Here is a 24,615-nt window from a genome sequence, read left to right as displayed (position 1 = left end):
TAAGGTAGAATTTTCTCTTTCCCCTGCCCTACCGCTCGTTTGGTGGTAGGCACAGTGTTATCCCATGTTTATTCCCAAATACTCACTAATCTGCTGTAGGGCATTATGTACACATGGTGTCCCACTGTCACTACTAAGCCTAGAGTGTAGGTTTGCTCGCTGAGCTGTAGGTTTGATATCTAGACGTTTCATTACCTGGCATATGGAGGTTAGTGGGCTAGTGTAGTTTAAGTGGGCTTGGATCGGCGCAACATCGAGGGCCAAAGGGCCTGCACTGCGCTGTATTTTTCTATGTTCTATGTTCTAGGTCACATCATCAGTGACGAACGCCAAGTGAAGAGAAACTGTTGTCTCCTGCTTTCTAGATATATGTTTGTCCAGGATGGGGTTCCTGGGGTTTGTGTTGATGCCATTTCCTGTTCGTTTTCTGAGGGGTTGATAGATGCTATCTCGATATATGTCTTTTTTTATGGCGTTGTGGTTGGAGTGCTAGGCCTCAAGGAATTCTCTGGCATGTCTTTGCTTAGCCTGTCCCAGGATAGATGTGTTGTCCCAGTCGAAATGGTGTTTAAATTTCATCCATGTGAAAGGCTATGAGGGAGAGAGGGTCATGTCTTTTTGTGGCTAGCTGGTGTTCTGTATCCTGGTGGCTAACTTTCTTCCTGTTTGTCCTACGTATTGTTTGTGGCAGTCCTCGCATGTAATGTTGTATATGACGTTGGTTTTGTCCATGGGTTATACTGGGTCTTTTAAATTAGTTAGTTTTGTTTGAGACTGTTCGTGGGATTCCGAGAGGTCTTAATAGTCTGGCTGCCACTTCTGAGACTTCATTGATGTATGAAAAGGTCGATAGGTTTTCTGGCTGTGTTAGGTCTACTTGGCGTGGTTTGTTCCTGAGGAATCTGTGGACTGTATTTTTTGAATATCCATTCTTTTTGAATACGTTTTATAGGTTGTTCTCCTCTGTTTTCCGAAGTTCGTCTGTGCTGAAATGTATAGTGGTTCATTGGAATAGTGTTCTGATACAGCTTCCTTTTTGCGTGTTGGGATGGTTGCTGGTGTAGTTAAGTATTTGGTCAGTGTTTGTCGGTTTGCTGTATATGCAGACACACCAGAGAATTCCGAGAGGCCTCTTAGTCCAATCACAACGCCATAAACAAACACATTGATCGATTTACCATCTGTTAACCCCTCAGAAAACGAATAGGAAATGATATCACCCCAAACCCAAGGAACTCCATCCATAACAAACATATAAATAGAAAGCAGGAGACAACATCTTCACTTCACTTGGAGAGCACCACTGATGATGTTACCTAGCCACGTAATGAAACGTCTGGATAACAAACGTACAGCTCAGCGAGCAAACCTACACCATAAACTTCAACCTAAGCTATAAACCTTCACAAACCTTGGGACTACTAAGCCTCTCAGGGATGCTCCATCTCGGAATTATTTCAGTTAGGAAAGCTTTGGTTATGGCACTGTCATTTTGTTTTGCCGTGGGGAACGCTTGCACCCATTTGGAAAACATATCACCTATTACCAGACAATACCTTTTTCCTTCACAGGATGTTAGTTTGGTAAAATCCATTTGTAAATGTTCAAATTGTTTTTGGGGTTTCGGAAGTGATACATGACTCATGTGTATTCCCCTCCCTACATTATTGTTACAGATAACACATCGTTCACAATATTTCAGGAAATAATGAGTAAATCCCTCAGTGTACCACTGTGCTGAAATGCTGTCATATCTCCCCTCTTTTGACACATGTTCCTTACCGTGTTTCAGTTTGGCATAGAATGGAAATAATGATTGTGGAAGAAAAGGTTTAACATTGGGGCCACACCATACCCCTTACCTCAAACTTCACTCTGATTTTTCCCACTCAAGCGTGTCTTCAAGCCTGGACTTCCCATACGTCTGCTGTAAGGGTAAGGATTTTTGTCATTCCCATGTCAAACTGATCATTTACCGGCTGCTGGGCTGCCGTCCTTGCCGCTGAGTCTGCCCTTGCATTTCCTTGAGAAACGGAATCGTTATTTTTCGTGTGGGCTTCATATTTATACACATCAATTGATTTAGGCAATAGGACCGCTTACAAGAGGTCAGAAATCTGATCACGGTGTGTGATGGGCTTTTCCGTGAAGGTCAAGAAGTCCCTGTATTTCCATAGGGTTCTAACATCATGTGCAATTCCGAATGCATATCTGCTATCGGGTAAACATTCACTGTCTTTCCCTTAGCCAATTTACATGCCTCAGTCAATGCCATCAGCTCCGCTGCTTGCGCTGACAGTTGAGAAGGGAGTGATCCCGCTTTGAATACCTCATGGGTAGTTACTACAGGATCCCCAATACAATTCTGGCCTATCTCCTTGCTCCTCAATACTGAACCATCCACAAAAAAACCCCGCCATATTTGGATTCTGAAGTGGCGAATTCTGCAAGTCTTGTCTCGGCAGCACATTTCATTAATTACAGCGATACAATCATGTGGGTCTCCGTCTCCTTCTCTAGTGAGAGGATTCGCAGCATTAAGGACGTTACATCGTTTTATTGCAATGTTAGGCTTCTCCAAGAACACAGTATTGTATCTGAGTCAACGTACTGCCGACGTATATGCTGTCTTTTGCTCGGAAAGCAGTCAGGATACTGCATATGCAATCAGTTTGGTTATGTCGCCATAGCCGATTATATAGCAATCACAGCTCGCATGCATTTACGCAATCCTACCTTTACAAGGTGTAGCTTAGCTGAAAAATAAACTGCCAGCCTAAATTTTCCCCCATGATCCTGCAACAACACAGATGTCATGCAGCCATGTTTTCATCTACCATTTGACAGGCTTGTTGGGATTCGGAATCCCCAGTGGAGGTGTACTTTGAAACGTCTTGTTCAATTCAACTCGGCCGCTGGGATCCATTGCAACGGACCTTGGTTCTGCTACCCTTTTCCATGGGCCATGTCACTTCAGGGCGCCTCAAGATTTGTGTAATGTGGGATAAACGTTCTTCAGTAGGAGAGTATGCCCAAAAAGGATAGCAATTGTTTCCTCATGTGAGGCCTTGGAATTTGCTGAATTACTTGCACTCTGTCTTGACCAATGGTCTTCCCTTGTTCAGATATTAAGTGACCGGAGAACTTCACCTGTTGTTGCATAAATCGAAGCTTTGCGAGACTGGCTTTGTGCCCTTCCCTCGTGCAATGCAAGGGAATCCTTCTCACATTGTTCCTCTGTCGGTGCTACTATTAAGCAATCGTCTACAGATTGCAGAAGAGCAGACCCAGGGGTTAAAACAAGAGTCTCCAGACTCCTGCGTAGAGCCTCATTATATATGGTGGGTGACTCACAGTAACATTTAAAAAGTCGTGTGAACTCATAAGATTTCATTTTGAATGAAAAAGTGAAGCAAAAATGACTATCTGGATGCGCCATTCCACTGAAGAATGTATTTGCGAAATCCACAGCAGGGAACCATTTACTGTCCAGTGGAAATTGAACTAATACAGTATAGGCTTTGGGAACATTTGTTGCACGTGGGACAACACTGTTATTGACTGCCTGCCGGTCTTGAACAAACCTGCATTCCTCCGGTTCAATTGGAATTTTTGCCTTTTTGATCAGAAAAATGGGAGTTCTCACCGGTGAGTTTACACAGGGGATTATCTCTCTAGCCTTTGGGAAGGATTGAAAGACTGGAGTAACTACGTCCATGGCCTCGGGTTTTAACGTTGTATTGTGCCCTTCCAGGCCGATACTCCGACTTCGTGGTTACTCGTATTGGTTCACAACCTCGTATATGCCCCACATCATGTTTGCCTTTTACCCATAATTCAGTAGGGACCGTTATTAATCTTGGGTCTGAGAAGTTTATCTTAGGGAAACGCCAGGCCAGCCTTCTAGGCTCTTCAGGGCTAGAGGGGGTAACCTCGACTGTTCTATTGCCTAAGTTCGACAAATTAATTTCTTCTTATATGTCCGCACATCTGCATTGAATCACATACCCACATCGTCCCAGAACAGCCAACATTTCGTTCTTTATGCCTTTAGTACCCATGGCCCCAAATCCTGCCACCAGTCACTGGACACCTTCGCCAGTGACACGCGAGGAGCATAGCCTTCCACATCAAAAATATAGAGTTTACTTGCCGTCGCAGGTACTTTACATAAGTTCACACTGACTGCACATCTGACATCTCTTCAAATAAAATTTGCACAATAACAACTGACCTGGTTTAACCAATCTCCTGAACCAATAATTCTCTTATGGTTCCTCAGGGCTATCGTGGTGTATGTGTGCTGTGCAGTGCAGCATATTCCCGCAAAAAAATCGGTGTTAATAGAATTAACATTGTTACCTGCTTCCAGGGCGAGTGAATTGCCCACTGAACTCATTGCTCTCTGGCTTAATAGCCACTCATAGACATACACCAGGGGTGGTGGGTTGTATTTTACAGTTTCCACTTGTGAATCTTCCCTTTGAATTTCCTGCAAGCCCGTCAGAGTACTGAGCAAATACAACCCCAGTCTCACTATGAGATCCTAAGCCATCAAATGTAAAGGACAGAATTCCACTAACAAAATTGAGAATTAGAATGGATACACATTACTGATTTCACACAATATGGGTGAGGTAAAACTCTCCCATATTACGATGCCTGATGCCTCCTTTGAGTTCAGGAACATTCCACTCAACTTTATTGGCGTCAACTCTCTGAACTGTCTTGTTTTGAGGAGTGAATATTAGATTAGATTAGATTACTTACAGTGTGGAAACAGGCCCTTCGGCCCAACAAGTCCACACCGCCCCGCCGAAGCGTAACCCACCCATACCCCTACATCTACATCTACATCTACATCTACCCCTTACCTAACACTTCGGGCAATTTAGCATGGCCAATTCACCTGACCTGCACATCTTTGGAGTGTGGGAGGAAACCGGAGCACCCGGAGGAAACCCACGCAGACACGGGGAGAACGTGCAAACTCCACACAGTCAGTCGCCTGAGGCCGGAATTGAACCCCGGTCTCTGGCGCTGTGAGGCAGCAGTGCTAACCACTGTGCCACCGTGCCACCCACAATGCTGGCCATGTATCTACCAAACAGGTAACTGGTGTACCTTCCACATATAACATAGAGGTAGGCTTCGACATATACGCATCATTGAACATATTGTCCACACTTCGCAATCTCAATGTTCAATATAGAGTTGGGATACATCTCAGTGCCCGTTAGGTTAGTAGAAGTGATTAGCATTAGGGATTCTTCGTTGCCAAGTATAAAGGAAAGAGGTTTACCTGTACCTGTGGCCTGCCCACCTCAACCTCAGTCGTCCCCTGTCAGTCACCATGCTGTCCAGCCTCCAGGACCAATTGAGGCTGTCTGTGAGGGCACTGACGTGACCAGTGGTCCATTGCTCCGCAAAAAAAGCACCAGCCAGATCTATCTCTGCAAGTGCACTTTCGCGATCCCTTCCTCTTTTGCGAACTCCACCTGTGCCTCTCTCTTTTCCCTCAGTCCCTCCCTCCAATGGCTGAACGACCATTTGCATCATAATAAGCTGAGGTTCATGTGATTGCTGTTCCATCTTTAATTTCCGGTTATGGTTCTCTTGAGCCAGTAGTTTTTCAGCATGTATCACGTATTGTTCTATCAAATTCAACTTTCCCGTGTCCCAGGTAATGCACGTATATTATTAACTATTTTGTTGTTTCGTACTTCATTCCATTGATGAAGCTGCTCCTCAGGTGTGCCTCATACGGTGTGATCTCTGCCGTCGTTATGTCCTTGGATGGTATCAATCCACAATAGACGTTATCGACTTTCGTGAGGTGCTTAAGGTACTGGGACATTGTCTCGAATTCTTTAGGGATTCTTGCTTCAATTGATTGTGGGTACGATATGCTATTGGTCATTCAGCAGACCCTGAGGCGGCGACCGTTGACTTGGAATCTTCGTGAAGTGGATCTCGTAAGGGGGGTGTAGCTCTTCGAGGGCACCCATTAAGGTCAGGATCTGATCCAGTCTTAAGACACTGTCCAGCTTCATTAGGTTGTTTTCCGTGTGTGAGTACGTGTGCGCTGGTGTTTGTACGTGTACTTGATCTATCTTTATTTCGAGATTTTCTTTCCCTGAAATCAGGCTCAGCCTTCAACATGTGATAAGCACTCCAATTCACAGGTTCTATTTTACCCTTCCGTTTCTCCTTCTCTCTCTTCTCCAACGGTGACCTCAGCATTTGCAACTGAATATTACTAAAACTTCCTTCCTCCAGAAAAACACATTCCTTGATTTACATTTTTAACTGCTTTACAGAAACTGGGCCATAATTATTCAACATATATTGTATTTTTTCTTGACCATTCCGAGTTGTCTGTCGACCCTCTTTTTGTTCGCTCTTGCTGGAGCCGATTTTCATGGATATTAGAAAAGTGTTCATCTCTCTCTGTCTGTCTCTCTGTCTGTCTATCTGTCTATCTCTTTCTCTCACGATACCATAATCTTCTCTTTGCCAATATAATTTGCTTTTACCTCCGGAGGTCCCCTCTCATTGGGCGCGACCACCTCATTGCCTTGGTTTTCACAAACCAAGAACCTACGTAACCGGTACAGCTTTGGTGACTCCAACGCTGCCCACGGTGGCTCCAAGTCTCAAACCACTGTTAATCTTGCTGGTTCTTAAACTCTCTAGAAACGGCAATCCTTTCCCTTGAGTTTTACTCGAATTCCGCACGAGAGTTCACTGGTCCCTCTTCCTGGTTCGTCTATTCTCTCCGAACGAGTCTCTATGTCAGATTACTTTAGCCACAACTCTTACCCTGATCCTATTCGATTCAGAACGCGATTCTGGGGCGATCCACTTATCCCCAGTCCTCTCACTCAAAGGGGCCAATTCAGCGCTCGAGATGAAGTGAAAAACCTTCAAGGCAGTGCCGCGTACACCTCCTGGGAATCTTCAAAATCTTACCCAGTCGCAGGGTCCCAGGCGAGCCCATGAGTTTACTGACGTGGAATTTCAATCGACTCGACGCAAATGCTACCAAGAGCAAAGAAAAAGTTTATTTTTGAAATTTGCAGAATGGACGCGACACATTTGCAAGACGCCTCATAAAATGGGCGCCTGACGGTTTTCGCATATTCCCTTTATACTATATATCGCCTTGCCTTATCAGACCTCAAGCCAGGAACCTGGATTAGTCGAGTTCCTTTCCACACATGGAGTTGCTTTTTCTAATTCATTGACTGCTGATATATTAGATTATTGGCCTTGAGAGTCAGCTGAAAATTAGGTTGAACTTTACATTTTTTCTGGCTTTTTGCAAAGTTAGCTCCATACTTCTTTGTTTCAACCATGCTTTCACAGATTTCACAAAAATGATAATTTTCCATTACAGGGGATCAGGCTGACAGTGACTCAATAAGTGTGATGGAGTGAGGGTGAGGTGTCAGCGTGGTAGTGACACAGACTGTGTGAGTGGATCAGGCCGATAGTTACGCCGTGAGTGGGGTCAGAGTGATTGTGATGCAGTAAGTCTGAGGGATCAGACCAATAGTGATGCAGTAAGTATGAGGTGGTCAGGGTGATAGTGAAGCACTTCGTGTGAGGGGTCAGTGTGACAGTGACGCAGTAAGAGTGAGTGGTCAGGCTGATAGTGACGCAGTAATTGGAAGGAGATCAGGCTGACAGTGATGCAGTAAGTGTTACTGTGTCAGGCTTATCCTGACGCATCACGTGGGAGGGGACAGGATGATAGTGACGTAGTCAGTGTGATGGGTTCATGCAGAGACTGATGCAGTGATTGTAAGACAGTCAGGGCGATAGTGAGGGAGTAAGTGTGTGCGTTCAGGCTGGTAGTGACACAGTAAGTTGAGAGCGTCAGGCTGATAGTGGCCAATAAAAGTGAGGTGTTAGGGGAATAGTGACGCGGTAAGTGTGAGGTGTCAGGCTGTTAGTGATGCGGTAAGTGTGAGGGGTCAGTCTGATAGTGAAGCAGTAAGTGTGAGGGGGTCAGGCTGATAGAGATGCAGCAAGTGTCCGTTAGTCAGAGTGATCCTAATGCAGGAAGTGATGCGGGACAGGGTGATAGTGACGCAGTGAGTGTGAGGGGGTCAGCGTGATGGTGAGAAAGTAAGTGTGAGTGTTCAGGCTGATATTGATGCAGTATGTTGGGGGCGTCAGGCTAATACTGGCCAGTAAGTGTTAAGTGACAAGGTGATAGTGATGCAGGAAATGTGAGGAGTCTGACTGATAGACACGGTGAAATTGCACGGGGTCAGGCTGATCCGGGCAGTGTGCGAATGTAAGGCTGATAGTGACGCAGTAAGTGTGTTGGGAGCAGAGTGATAGGAACGCAATAAGTGTGAGCGGCTCGGGATGATAGTGACAGGTCAGTATGAGGGGAAGGATGGTAGTGATCCAGTGAGTGTGAGGTGTCAGGATGACAGTGAAGCAGACTGTGTGAATGTGTCATTGTGATGGTGACATGGCAAGTGTGATGCGGTCAGGGTGACAGTGACGCAGATGCTTTCAGGAGGTCAGGTTGTAGTGATGCAGTAATTGTGAGGGGTCAGGGTGATAGTGACGCAGTGAGTGTGAAATGTCAGTGTGATAGTGACGCAGAACATTTGAGGGGCCAGGCTTATAGTGACGCAGTATGGGCAAGGGGTCAGGGTGACAGTGATGTAGATGCACTCACAGGGCCTGGTTGTAATAAAGCTGTAAGTGTGAGTGTCTCAGGCTGAGATTGATGAAGTAAATGCGAGGTGGTAATGCGGTTAGGGATGTAGTAAGTGTGCAGGGGTAGTGCTAGAAGTGACGCAGTAAATGTGAGTGTTGAAGCTGATAGTGACGCATTAAGTTTGAGGGGATCAGGCTGATCTTGACGCAGTAAGTGTGACGTTGTCAGGATGATAGTTATGCTGTAAGTGTATGCGGGCACAATGATCTTGACGCAGTAAGAGTGGGGAGTCAGGGTGATAGTGACGCAGTAAGCATGAGTGGGTAAGCCTGATAGTGATGCAGTATATGTGACGGAGTCCGCCTGGTAGTGGCGCAGTATGTGTGAAATGGTCAGGCTGATATTGATGCAGTTAGTGTGTTGGGGTCAAAGTTATAGTGACAAAATAGGTGTAAGCGGCTCAGGATGATAGTGACACAGTGGGTGTGAGATACCAGTGTGATAGTGATGCAGTAAGTGGAAGGGGTCAGGATGACAGTGACACAAAGTGTACGGCCCTCAGTGTGATAGTGCCACAACAAGTGTGGGGTGTCAGGGTGTAAATGACGTCGTAAGTGAGAGACGGGCATTGCGATAGTGAAGCATTAAGTGTGAGGCGTCAGTCTGATACTGACACAATAAATGTGATGGAGTCAGGCTGATAGTGACACAGTAAGTATGAGGGGTCAGCCTGATAATGACACACTAAGTGTAAGGATTCAGGGTGATAGTAACATGGGAAGTGTGAGGGCGTGACTGAAAGTGACGCAATAAGTGTGTGGTGGTTAGGCTGATGGGGACGCAATAAAAATAAGGCCGGCAAGTTGAAAATGGCAAAGACTGTGTGAGTGGGTCAGGGTGATAGTGACGCAGTAAATGTGAGGAGGTCAGGGTGAGAATGACGCAGTAAATGAGAGAGGATCAGAGTGAGAGTGACGCAGTAAGTCTGAGGAGTCAGACTGATATTGACACAGTAAGTATGAAGGGGGAGAGTTTTAGTTACACAGTAAGTGCGAGGTGTCAGACTGAAACTGATTCAAAAAGTGTGAGTGGGTCAGGGTGATATTGACGCAGTACGTCTGTGGGGTCAGGCTGATAGTGACCCAGTCAGTGTGATGGGGCAGAGGTTTAGTAACATGGTAAGCGTGAGGCGTCAGTCTGATACTGACAGAAAAATTGTGATGGAGTCAGGCTGAGAGTGACGCAGTAGGTTTTAGGAGTGAGGGTGATATTAACATAAGAAGTGAGGGCATCACTGATAGTGATGCAATATATGTGTGGCTGTCAGGCTGAGAGTGACGCAGTAAAAATGAGAATGACAAGGTGAAACTGGTGCAGTAAGTGTGAGGATGGCAGATGGACAGTGATGCAGTAAGTGTGAGGGGTTCACGCTGATATTGAGGCATGCAAGTGAGAGGGGCCAGGTTGATAGTGACGCTGTGTGCTGGCGGGTCCGCCTGATAACAATGCAGAAAATGTGAGTGCCTCAGTGTGACAGTGACGCATTACGTGTGAGAGGGTCAGGGTGATAATGACAGAGAAAGTGTGAGGGGGTCAGGTTAATAGTGATGCTGTAATTGTGAGCGTGATCAGCGTGATAGTGAGGGGCTCAGGCTAATAGCGACACAGCAATTGTGAGGGGGTCAGGGTAGTAGTGACGCAAAACGTGTGAGCAGGTCAGGCTAATAGTGATGCAGTACGTGTGAGGTGTCAGGCCGATAGTGACGCAGTAAAGGTGAGAGTGATGGTGTGCTAGTGACGCAGTAAGTGTGAGCCGCTCAGGTGATAGTGATGCAATAAGCGTGAGGTTTCAGGTAGACACCCATGCAGTAAGTGTGACGTGTTCAGGGTGACAGTGACACAGACATATTGAGGGTGTCAGATTGAGAGTGACACAGGAAATGTGAGGGGACAGGTTGAGGGTGACACAGTAAGTGTAAGAGGTCAGGCTGATAATGATATACTAATTGTGATGGAGTCAGGATAATAGTGATGCAGCAAGTATGAGGAGGTCAGAGTGATTGTATGCATGGTCTGGCTGAAGGTGACGCAAGAAGAGTAAAAGGTTCAGTGTGATCTGGACGGTCAAGGTGATAGTGATGCTGTAAATATGAGTGGGTCAGTCTGATAGCGACAGAGTACATTTGAAGGCATCAGGCTGGTAGTGATGCAGTAAGCGTGAGGCGGTCAGGCTGATATTGATGCACTAAGTGAGAGAGTGTCAAGGTATGGTGATGCATTAAGTGTGAGCAGGTTAGAGAGAGAGTGTTGCCGTTAGTGAGTGGGGTTTGGCTGATAGGGATGTAGTAGGTGCGTATGTATCAGGGTGTGAGTGATGCAGGAAGTATGAGGGTGCCAGAGGGATAGTGGCACATTAATATGAGGGGGTCAGAGTGATTGTGACGTAGTAATTCTGAGGGGATCAGAGAGATACCAACGCAGTAAGCATGAGGGGGTTAGGCTGTTAGTGACGCTGTCAGTGTGATTGCCTCAGCCTAGTAACGACGAAATAAATTCGAAAGAGTAACGCGGATTGTCAGGTGATAAGTGTGAGTGAGTCAGGCTGGTAGTGACGCTGTAAGTGTGAGTGTTGAAGCTCATAGTGAAGCAGTAGGTATGAGGTGGTCAGTGTGATTGTGGCGCAGTAAATGTGAGAGGGTCAAGGTGATAGTGACATAGTAAGTTTGAGGAAGCAGTGATGTAGTGACACGGTAAGTGTGAGGCGTCAGTCTGGTACTTACATAATAAGTGTGATGGAGTCAGGCTCATAGTGACACAGTAAGTGTAAGGATTCAGGATAATAGTAACATAGGAAGTGTAAGGGCGTGACTGATAGTGACAATGTAAGTATTTGGCAGTCCGGTTGATAGAGATGCAGTCAAAGTGAGGGTCTCGAAGTGAAAGTGGCACAGTAAATGTGAGGGCAGCAGATGGATCGTGATGCAGTAAGTTTGAGGGGTTCACGCTGATATTAAGAGGGTAAGTGTGAGGGGTCAGGTCTATAATGATGCAGTAAGTGTCGGCGGGTCAGGCTGATAGTGATGCATTCAAAGACCAAATATCCAAGGCTCACTGTAGTGCTGAATAGCGAGACTTCTCAAGGCTAAGACAAAAATCATTAGTTCTCATCCTGGTCATAAATCACAATGCTTCATTTTAAAATTGTCCTCTCCTGCTTCTAGATTCACCAATGAGGGAACAAAATTTAATTGCACCACCCTGTTTATCTCTTCAAATATTTTGCAACTCTCAATGAGATTACCTCCCTTGTGTTGAAACTGTTAAAAAAAGACCGGATTTGCCCAATTTCAGTTCACAGGACTAACGTTCATCCATGATGTCAAGACTAATCACCATTCGTGGTATTCCTCATATGGCATTAGTATCTTTCCTAAATTGAGGATTATAATTCCTCATACTGTAGTCCAAGTGTGGTCGAACTGAGCCACAATACATTGGAAATAATGCTTCGTTCTCGTGCCCTGAAATCCTTCTGCAGCTTTCACAACAGACTTCTACAACTGCTACTAGACTTCAATGACTTATTAAAAACTTCTCCAAGATGCAATTCTAAAAATCTGTACATCAGACTTTCTACTTCAAACTTTTGACAAATAATCTCCACACATTTCCCTCCTGACAAGTATGATAAAGTCAAATCGTTGCTATTTATTAAATCATGAGGGACATGGATAGGTTGACTCGTCAAGGTGTATTCCTGCTGGTGAGGAAGTCAACATTTAAAAAACATTGGTTTAAAATTAGTGGGTAAGGATTTAAAAGGGACGTCAGGGGCAACTTTTTCAGTCGTGTCCAGAATGAGCTGCCAGAGAAATTGTTGGAGACTGGTACAACTGTAACATTTAATGGCATCTGGATGGATATATGAGTAACAAGGTTTAGAGGGATGTGGGCCAAATGTTGGCAAATGGGACCTATAAATTTAGGATAACTGTCCACCATGGTCAAGTTGGAAAGAAGGGCCACTGTCCATGTTGTATTGTTCAAGGACTTGATGACACTAGAACAACCGCAAAAACTTTGCAAATAATTCCGTCAAGACGATTTCAAGTTCAAATCTTCGTTCAATATTCCTCTCTTGTGCTCACAAGTTCATTACCTGATGTCAGAACTTACGGATTAGTTGCTGGATCCATTCCTGTAAATTGGTTCTGCATTCTTTCTAATTCCGATTTTTTTTTTACGAATGTAGCTAGTGTTCATAGACTTAGCATCAATATTTCTAATACAATATTTAGATGAATATTAAAACACAACAGCATATCTACTTTGGCACCAGATGATGAGCAATTGAGTCAAAATCGATCGGACGCAGTGAGACAATGATCCTCTCTTCATGTGGTATACATCCGTGACTCTATAATTCAACGAAGAATTATTCCTGCAACTTCAGCTGTGTCAGGATCTAGTTTGCGGTGAAAGCCTGTCAATCTGCTAAGGTACCGATCGTCTGGGTCTCTGAAAAGGATTTGGCGAAATCTTTGGGTCTTGACAATTTGTTCTTCAAACAAATTACGTATTTCATGAATTCAATTCTTTTATTATGAAAATTAGCAACCTTGCTGCAGCTGTGATGGCCGCGACGTTAAGATGTTGGATTTGAAATCCAATGGCGTTTCTCTGCGTAGGTTCAAATCCTGCTCGCAACGTTAAATTTTTTAAAAGTCATTAATTCCTTTGCAGAATTTGGATTTCGTGGAGCTTGAGCTTTGCATTCAATCGAAAGTAAATTTTCAACTGTGAAGAAGCCGAAGTAATTTCACGAGGTCTAATTGAATAGATTATATGTCGAGACACAAAAAGCCACCAACTTCCAACACGAATCAGTTTCAAAACATTTGTCAAACTATCGTGAAATTTGGATGTTCGGGAGGGGGGATGGAATTAAGCAACACAAGAAGCAATGCATTTACCTGCAGTTGATTAATTTTTTTTAGGATCAGTTGAATGTCAAGCTGAGAAAGTTCAACCTAATTTACAGCTGACTCTCAAGGCCAATAATCTATTATATCAGCAGTCAATGAATTAGAAAAAGCAACTCCATGTGTGGAAAGGAACTCGACTGATCCAGGTTCCTGGCTTCAGGTGTGATAAGTCAAGGCGGTATCAGCGGAGTAGAATTTTCTGGAAATATTAGAAATGGAATGTTAACGGCCTTCTGCTGTCCACATTCGTAAGAAACTGTGCATTAAGAACTGAAATTGAAAATTAACGACGAAAATCAGACTTAGCCCTCTGCTTGTGGTGTAGCATTGTTCAGAACAATAGGTTGTTGTTGAGGCTAAAATTGACCAATATAATCGATGGGGATCTTATCCACGGCCTTCGTTGGAGCAGTTGGTGTGAAGAGCTCAGCTTGAAGAACCAAGTGCCAATTATTCATCTTGGCTGTCTGAATTGCTTAGTTAAACATACTCCCAGTTTAATGAAAAAAAACCTTTCCTATCAGAGCTAGATGCTTTCATGTCAGCATGTTCCGATATGATAAGACACTCCATGGAGTAGATGTGACTTAAATTTTGACTCTAACGTCAGAGATGTTGACACATTTCTGCACCAAAACAGCACTACCGTTGGTATCAAATCAAACTGAACAAAGGACTAGTTCACTTAGACATTTCCTTTCTGCAGACTCTGCCAATGGACGTTCAGGCCCGATGTAGGAATCGGGCGTGGTGACATCTGTTCGCAAGTGGATCACTTCATTCTTGCTCACGATCCATAAACCGTGATTCATTTTGAACTTCTTAGCCATCAGCATGATAAGTGGTACATAATGCACAGGTTTGCTTCTCGAAAGAAAGAGCGAAATCTTATTCAATGGAGACGCAAATTCAAGTTGTCCCTGGTCGAACAGAAGACAGATATCGCGAAACAAAGTGAATACAGAAAACAATCAACGTTTTCTGGGAGTCAAAAAGATGTACTGGAAGAACGGAAACATATATTTGGAACTAAAGTCACATACCACTTCCAGACTAAATGTTCTTGAACCATTATCTTAATTTGACTTTCATGTCCACCATTGCTGCGAAAAATACCTTAACAACTCAGTACTTTGTGTTCTTTGATATTGTTTCCTTCATGTTTCTCTTGATTTTGAAACTAAAACCGAGCAATAGTAATGCACCCTATTTCACTTGCAAAGATCAGAAGAAGATCAATTTATAAGAGAACAGAAATAAAGCTACGTCTGTCTTCCGAGAGAAAACACAGTTACCATGTCGACTCCAAAATGTCTTCTTCAGAAGTCAGTGCAATGAACTCGAAATAGTAGACCGAAAACGAAAAAAAGAAGCCATAATGCCTCGAATACACCCCCCGCAAGCGCATCAAGTCCTACTAGAATATGCTGCATTACTACTCTCAACATCAGTGGAGAACGGAACAAAGCTCATTCTGCAGTTATCAACCTGTTATGACGTAGTTTGTAAAGTCAGAACTATGATGAGGTAAAAAGCGGGTTGAAAGCAAGATATCGCCCAATTTCTGTGTGGTAGCTCTGGTTTGCTGCCATATTCTAAACGTTTGCAGTTTATTTGGATTCGCCATTGAACGCACACGGTTACAGAGACAGGGATGTGGAGAGTGTCTGGATAGGACGTACTTCAGAGGATTTTTGTTAACTTAAATAGACAGACTGGGGATAGTCTGCTGTTTCCTGGGTGAGCTACATGGACAGAGAGGGGTCAGGGTATTCTTCCCTGAGGGAGAGACATTGACAGGGTTGGATTAGTTGCTCTTACCTGTGTCAGTCACGCAGATACAGTAGGGTCAGTCTGCCCTTCCCTGGGCGAATTTCTTTCACAGAGTGGTGACAGTCTGCTCTTCCCTGCCTGAGTGAAACAGAAAGAGCGGGGTCAGTATTCTCTTCCCTCGATAATTTATGTTGACAGTCGGCTTCCGTCTGCTTCTTCTCTGGCGAGTTACATTGGTAGAGAGGGGTTAGTGTTCATTCATTGGGTGAGTGCCATAGACAGAATGGGATCAGTCTGCTCTTCCCTGAGTGAATTACATTTATAGAGTGGGGTCAGACTGCTCTTCAATGAATGACTTATATTGACCGTGTGGGATCAGTCTGCTGAGTTACGCTGAGAGTGTGGGGGTCAGTCTGCCCTTCCCTCGTTGAGTAACACTGACTGAGTGGCGTCAGTTTGCTCATCCCTCAGTGAGTTACATTGACAGACTGGCATCAGTCTACTCTTTCCTGTATGAGTTACATTGACAGAGTGGCGTCTGTCTGCTTTTCACGGAGTGAGTTATTTGGACAGTGTGGGATCAGTCTGCTCTTCCCTGGGTGAGTTGCATTGACAGAGTGGCGTCAGTCTGCAATTTCCTAGTTGTGTTAAAGTGATCGCGTGAGGTCAGATTGCTCTTCCCTGGTGAGTCACATTGACAGATTGGACTTCATCTGCTCTTCCCTGGGAGAGTCATATTAACAGAATGGGGTCAGTCTGCTCCTTTCTGAGTGAGTAATATCACAGAGTGCACTCAGTCTGTTCTTCCCTGGGTGATCTACGTTAAGAGAGTGGTGTCAGTCTGCTTCTCCACGGGCGTGTTACTTTCTCAGAATCGTGAGAGTCTGCTCTTCTCTGTCTGAGTTTAACAGCAAGTATGGTTTCATTACTGTCTTCGCTGGATGATTCACATAGACAGAATGGAATAAGTCTTCTCTTCTCTGAGTGAGTTACTTTGACAGAGTGGGGTCAGGCTCGTCTCCAAGCTTGTGTTTCATCGACAGAATCAGATCAGCCTGCTCTTTCCTGGATGAGTGACAGAGACAGAATGGGTACAGCCTGCTCTTCTCTGAGTGGTGTCAGTCTGCCATTTGCTTGGTGAGTTACATATAAAGTGTTGGGTCAGTCTGCTCTTCCCTGGATGACTAACATTGACAGAGTGGCGTCAATCTACTCTTCCCTGGGTGAGTTACATTAACAGCGTGAGGTTAAGCCATAATTTCCTCGTTGAGTTAAATTGATCGTGTGATGTCAGACTTCTGTCCCCCTGGTTGAGTTACATTGACAGAGTGGGGTCCATCTGCTCTACCCTGGGTGAGTTACGTTAGCAGTTTAGGGTCGGTCTGCTTTCCGCAATCCAGGAACTCCATCTCTAGTGGTTTCTTGTCAGTACCTCCATACTAAGGATTTGAGGAGTTAACAAAAGTAACTCTGCCCCTACATCTTTGGGATAATTAGGGATGGGCAGTGAATCTTATCTCATTGAAAGACAACTGTCCCAGAAATGCATTTCTAATAATTTCATGTTCTAATTCGACACTGCAAGCGGTCGAGAATAACTTGAGGAGAGTTGCAGGGTAGAATAATTAAAGTCAAATGCACTGATGCCTAGGAGACATGACACAAGATGTGAGTGTGGAGCTGATGGTGCAAGGCTCAGTGTCAGTGCTATTCGTTCAGCATTTATTGCTCACTGTTCACAATGACTCACACACCACTGCTGTCAATTCACAACAATGAGCCTGTGTGTATTAACGTGGTTAATGGGACGCGAGAGGAGATGAGCACATCCTTTTTATTCTGTCAGTTTAAACAGACAAAAATATCTGTTGGATGCCAATGCAAGAGGATACTGTCTTTTTCTGTGCCTTTTTAGTGGGGCATGATCAGCATTGAAACGTCTGTTTTTGAACAAGCAGAGTTTGATTGCCATTCATACTTAGCAACATTAATACAGAAAACGCGTTTTCGAATTCCTGTGATCAAGTGGTTCAGGCATTGCACATATGGACGAGAAATCTGGCTTTGAAAGTGGCGTCATGGCTTAGCTGGTGAAAGCAGCTCCCATCACACTGGTGCCTACTCATTGTATTGAAAGCTCGTTATTTCTCGCAAGTATTGTGTTGCTGATCGAGATACTCAGTGTCCTGTTTGAATTGCTCTACATTCTGATTTCGCGTTCCGGCTTCATTTTCCTGGTTTAAATCCAGTCGTGTAGGTTGCTCTTTTTAAGTACTATTTTATCCTGGAGATTCTTCCCGCAGTTCCACAAGCACTTCTGCTTCTCATCCTCTTATTCTCATTCCTTCATTCCCAGTTTTGTGGAAATTAAGTGGTGAGGCAGGAGACACTGCAGCATTCCCGGGAAATGTTGTGGTAATGGCACTGACACCACGACATGATCACCCTCATTCTCTGCTGTGACCATTCATTCGTTGTACACCAACAGTAAATGCATCGTTGTTCTTCTTCAGCTGTCATGTAATTACTTTCTTTTTCTGTTGGATAAGGAAATCAACTTTAACTTCGAAAGGGTCTTTAGATTTTGAGGAAGAAAAGTCTCCTTGCCTCAGATCGAAGTGACAGACGCATTATACAGAGAATGTGAGACTACTTCGACCGACTCCAGCCAGGCGTCAGAAAGCCTCTCAGCAGTTCGAATCTCAAACTGTCTCTGAATATCAGGCTTTTCAAGAGCAGAAATGGGAATTGAGGGATATGGACAGCCAGAGAGTCGGAGAATGTGAAAAAGGCCCAGGAGGATATAGAAAAAACAAAGACACATATTGAGGCAGACACTGAAAGAAACAATTCTCCATTCGGCGTGACTGCTAAATAACGGAAACTAAAAAGGAAATGTAGCCATTAAAACATAGCCTTTCACCAGCTCAGGAAAATGAAAGTAGCATGACAGCTGATTAAATCCTTTTAAGATTGTAGATTCGGTGTTTGTAAGATCAAGAGTGATTTTGATAAATATCCTGGTTCGACAGGTAAGATTATCATTTTCCCAACAGTGTAATCTAGAAATCTATAACTAACCTGTTTCCTGCCCATCTTAAGAAAAAAAACCTGTTTCTCTCCACAGATGTTGCCAGGTGTAGCAGGTTTCTCTATCAATTCTCGTTTTTAGTTCATATTTCCAAAACTTGTATCTTTTTGTTTTTGATAACCTGGCACAAAACCAAGCATTACCAGGTTCAGACCAGTGGTAAGAAATACTGGTGCCACGATATATTTGCACAATAAACCATGCATTCCGGGTCCGAGAATAGAACCAACACTATTGTGGTTAGAGTTCCAAATCCTAACTACGAGATTACACGGAATGAAGACAGACGCTCTTGCACTTATTCTCAATGAAATGGATTTTCCATTTCAGTTCTGATCAGTTCCACTGCAGATTGGTTTCTACTGGTCTTCAAGTTTTGCAGAATGGAAAATCCCTTTTGGCTCATGGTGCAGTCCGGTTTAAAGACATTCATCGATTCTATTCCCAGTTTCCAGATTTGGTCCATAACCTTATGTGTTCTGATGTTTCCAGTGCAAATGGCAGTGAGGTTCTCACTTTGATCTTAGATGACACAACAATGGGATTGAACTTTGACATAGTCACACTGTGTTATTACCCACGTCGTGTCTCCCACAGAAAGAGACACACAGACAGATTCCCCGAGAGTGACAGAGCTCTCAGGATTTGACCAGCACCATGTGCTTCACTTCAGATGTCCGCTTCAACATGCAAGTTCAACCTCCAAAAGGCAGCTTTTGGTTAAACCAAAGCCAGTTCTATCGACAATGAGAGACGTTGATCTGAGCTAGAATTTGAATTGGACGAAACAAACTGTAAATTCGAAAACCCAAACCCTTCCGTTCCCGACAGACAACAGGAATGGACTAGCACGCTGCATCCTCGTGATTTTAAATGCGAACCGACAATCCCCTAATTCGACGTCAGGGGTGTTACCAATTCCGTCACTGACCCAAAGACCAAGCCTGGCTGTGACAGTTTGTCTATAGGTAATGTAAACGTCCACATCAGGGAAACAGCATTCACAAGATGAAAAATCAGCAAAAATAACCACCGTCACTGTTTCACTTGGAATTCCTCACTCTGTGAAACATTTCCTTTCACTGTACTTTCATACTTGAAGTGTTTTACATTCCAGAGCCTGAACTAATTCAGCGAGAAACCACTGGTCATTTCGACCCCGTCATCCGGAATGAGGCGAGTTGAACGTTGCCTTTCTTGCTGCCAAAACATCAGCGCAGCACAAAACGAGCTTGTGTTAGCATCAGTCTTTACTTAACTTGCTGCAGTATATCTGCTGAACAACATCAGGTTATCACAGCATTGCCTTTTTCACATTGAAACCCAGGGTGATAATATGTACCGACTTGGAAACTTGGAGAGAGAAACACAGCTGATGAAGTTGATTATGACGTACAGATCCCAAAGGCTTCTGCAGTATCAATGGACATCCCTGCATACGAGTCTGAGTTTGCATTGCCCAGAACAGGCTTTCATTCCCAGTCAGGAAATGAAGATTTAATTCTCTTCTTGTGAATTATCCGAAGGAAAACTAAATCCTGGTTGCACCCAGAACACACACACGGATCCTGCCAGAACAATTCAGTGATCGATCAGCATCTGTCTGGAAGGACAATGGCAGCAAATACAAGTGAAAGCTATCACCGCAATTACCCCTCCAAGGTTCTCGCGTTTCCCAGTTGAAAATATCTCGCTGTTCCTTCAATGTCACTACTTCTAAATCCTTGTCTCATGGCATCATGCCTGTACCCCGCTACTGAGGACACCCAGGGTTCTGTGGAGTAACTCAAAATCTCAATCTCTCGAGTAATTAGGGATTGACGGTGCACCCCATGACATTGAGCAATGACTTTGTCCCAGTAATACTTTTTCAAAAAGCTGCAGTTTCTAAGGGAACACTTTCAAGTTGTCGGGAATAAGTTGTGATTTGGAGATGCCGGTGTTGGACTGTGGTCTACCAAGTCAAAAATCACACAACACCAGGTTATAGTCCAACAGGTTTAATTGGAAGCACACTAGCTTTCGGAGCAATGCTCCTTCATCAGGTGTTTGTGGAGGGCTCGATCGTAACACAGAATTTATCGCAAAAATTTGCAGTGTGATGTAACTGAAATTATACACTGTAGAATTGATTGTCTGTTAAGCCTTTTATCTGTTGAAAGAAGTGAAAATATCACTGTATTCTATGTGTAAATCACAAAACCCTTTTTTTAAAAGTTGCATTCTCGGGTTAGCTATTAACAATGGTAATAGCAAGACAATATGTTGAAGGTGCTCGTCCCCTGAGTTCTCTGTCTCTGACCTGATGCTTATATTGATTCCAATCCAAAAAGTGAGATAACAGAGTTTTACAGAATTTCATGCAGTTTTTGAGCTCAGAGTTCTACATGAATGTATGTGGTTTCTGAGCAAAATGCAATGTAACTGAAACTTCCAAAAAAATTCAGCACACAAAGTATATGTGTGCATGTGGGTCTTTGTCTATGTGTGTGTGTCCAGCGAAACCAAAAACTGACAACTCATGAACAGAAGCAGAACTGACAAAGAGAACATATTTTCAGACACACGGACTCATGAATGCTGTCTGTGAGGCAGAGCGAGTCGTCTGGGTCATGAGCTGCTCACACAAATTGCAGCGAGGCAATTCCAAATGGTGCTTTCAACGTACTTGCGCCTTAGAGCTCCAATACTTCCAGGAAAGTGCTCAAGTAACATGAATCAGAACTGACTAACAATGAACCATGAAAAGTGAAGATTACCAATTACAGTCTCGGTTAGATGAGGTCAACAATTGGGCTGATGTCTCCACCGGATCGAGAGGACCAATCACCAGTCTCTCTCATCAGGACAGAAATTAAGGAAATTAGGGAAAAGTAACCAAGTTTCGTATCGCAATTTCCCTCCTTTTCGCAACAACAACAGAAAACTGCGAGCAGATTCAACGTAGAACCTAATTTCACATCAACAGGGAAATAAATATCTCCATTCACTTTCAGAGAAACTGTGAAAAATGCAAATTGTCTGGAATATGAAAGTTTGGCGCAGCCTGTTTTAAGTCGCATATTATGCTGGTGGCCTTTTGAGCTGGAGGGGAACGTGACAACTACAGCAGAAGGGGAAAACAGCGTGGGCACTGACATGTTGGTTGTTTTCTGCTGTGCCACATCACAGCCGGGTTCGAAGAAATGACTGCTTTTTCTGTTCAACTTTAACAAAATTCATCCCTGCAAAACGTTGCCATCTTAATCCATTAGCACACGCGGCCGCGCAGGGATACAAACACAAGCCTTCTTAAGAAGTGGAATCTGAAATCAGAATCTCAGGTTGCTCAGCCACGCGAGGACACAGGACAAAACCGGAAACCCAAGAGCATGTACCTGATGATACCCTGCAGCATACTCACAGCAACTGCACCAGTTCTGCAGAATAAGCGGTGGGAAGGAATTGCTCTATCTGAGCGGTCGTGCTTGTTGTTCTCATCAGCAAATATGACTTTGAATTTGTTAGCCCATATCTGATGCTATGCTGAAACGGAATGCAATTCCGATTAGTCGCTGTGTGAAACTTTACTCATTTTCTCCCCTCAGATAAAGTGATGACTGGAGATGATGAATTCTGCTCCGGCCAGAAACGCCGACTCTCCTGCTGCTCAGATGAACTGAAAAACTGGTTTAGCATTGGAATCCGAGAATGGCAGATCACGTAGCAAGATTAATCGAAACCCACAGCCAATAAGAGTTCCAACTTTCATGTTATTTCTCCATAATAGTGCATTATCCAGCAGAGCCATGAGCAACTGCCACCTGGCTGCAAGCTGAGTTTGAAACCTCTGTGGGAATCAAGGACATGTGACTCACTTATTGTCGGTAAATCAAACAGTTCTCACTTTGAGGTGTGCAAAAATTAGTTCCTATACATATTCAGGGAAGGTCAAAGGCGATCTGAGATGTCAAAGAGGTGGTCACTGTTCGTGATTGCTCTTTGTCGAGTTGTGAAAAAGTTCCCGCTTTAGTCACATTCACGTTTCTTGTTGATGACTGAATCAGACAGAAGGTGTTTCACCAGAGCTGCACGTGACTTGCATTCCTCTCCCTCGCTGTCATACGTTCCTGGAACTGTGTGAGAACAAGAAAACAAAATACATACTGTCATTCGGCAGCATGTCTGCGATTTCCGCATTTACAGTTACAACATGGCTTAGACTTCAGGCTACACGGTAATATTAGCAACAGTATGAGAACAAGAGTCGATAGTTCATCTGTGCCTGTAAATCTTTTCATTCTGAATGAACTGTATCCGTGTCTGCTGCTTCGAAACTCGAACATGTGAACTGCTCCAAAGTATGATTGAGGATTTCTGGTTTTGGTTGACACACGTTGAGAAACGCCAGACAGCGTTCAAATGAAGCTTTCAGAGCACATTTTCGGATGCATTTGACAGAGACTAACATCATGAATCCAGTGTTCGCTGTGACAGAAGGAAATGAATGCTCTCCTTTTTACTGATCCAGGCCACCTTCCCATGTAAAGCAAATGCGGTACTGTTGTTGCAGAAAGGATCCGTGCCCGGTATCTGTGTCCTGAAAGTGGACATGATCGAAAAAATAAAGAATACCATGTTGAAATATCCAGGAAATATTGGCTGAAAAGGCCCAGACAATTTTCCCTGCAGTGCCAAGACAGAGGAACATATGTAACTGCACTCTTAAACAGGATGGCCAGCAGTGATATGAACATCGCCACATATGAAGGACCACTGCGAACAGAAATTTGAAAATGAAATTCACGCAGCAGGTATTCGGAATTATATTTTTTCCACCTCTACAGTAGTATTGAGCGAATAAATTCAAAACAAGGCTTGCTGATGAATATGTAATAAAGCCCCATCGATCATGTTATGAAAGACTGTCGTCTGTAAAGAGGGAACAACAATGTTTCTTCTAAGCTTTGTACTGGGCCACTTTCACACAAACTGATACTGCTACTCTCCAGAAAATATCAGGGCTCGTGGCATGCACTCTTAGAAATGGTGACCATCAGTGCTGGAAATATCCCTGCATATTCAGAACAAGGAAGAATACAGATCGAATAAAAGCGTAGACGGCAATTAATTGGACTTGTATTCCCTTTCACCACAACAGCTAGAATGTGCGGGGATATTCAGAGTAAGGTTTACTGACCAGGTCAGAAAGCAATTACCTCCACATATCTTGACTCACAAGCCTATCTTTCTTTCTGTCCTTTTTTTTTGAAGCGCCAATCCTTTCCGTAAGAGATGAAGATGATTACTGCTCCCCCGCAGCATCACAGTGGGGCCAGAGACCCGATCGAGCTGCTCAGAACAGTTCGTGTTTGCCGAGAATCACTGAAACTGAGATTGATGACACGTAGACACGGTGTAACAGCTGCCAACAAATGTGGAGGGTTTTGGGACGGATTAGGACCCACTCTAGGAAAAAGACTGGATCCTAAAACTGGGGAGTAACTGTTCATGGAGAGGACTGGAGAATGGGGTTAAGAACGATATTAGCCAAATCGAATGGTGGAGCAGACTAGATATTCCGAAAGCGCTAACCATCCTCCTATGTCTTCCAATCTCTGGCCATCTGGTGTCGAAGGAAATTTTAGAGACTGGGAAAATGTTTGGAGAGGAAGCAATAAATGTGAAGCTGAATATAAAGCTTGAAGTCAGGACAGGTTCAATGAAAAGGAAGTTTGTAGAAAGGCAGAGGGACATGGAGATGGAAAAAGAAGTGTCACCAGTCCCGAAATCTCATTGGGTTTTCATTTTCAAGATGCGACCGGACCTGCTGAGAGTTTCCAGCAATTTCATTTGTTGATTCTGAAACAGAAGATGGGAGTGATCCTGGACCAATCAGCTCTGCCATGTTCTCGGAATATTTGACTTACCCGTTCGATCAGATCACGTTTATCCCACACTGAAACCTCAAAATCCTTCCCCACCCCCACCCTCGTTACTGGCAATAAACTGTTCATTACATAAACTTACATGAGCACACACAAGAACAATTGCAAAACGTTGAGGGAGAGCTCCGTTCCGTTCCATCAGCACATTCTGAATCA

This window comes from Chiloscyllium punctatum, chromosome 4 (genome assembly GCF_047496795.1).
Source record: "Chiloscyllium punctatum isolate Juve2018m chromosome 4, sChiPun1.3, whole genome shotgun sequence".
Taxonomy (NCBI): domain Eukaryota; kingdom Metazoa; phylum Chordata; class Chondrichthyes; order Orectolobiformes; family Hemiscylliidae; genus Chiloscyllium; species Chiloscyllium punctatum.
This window is presented reverse-complemented; position numbering follows the sequence as displayed.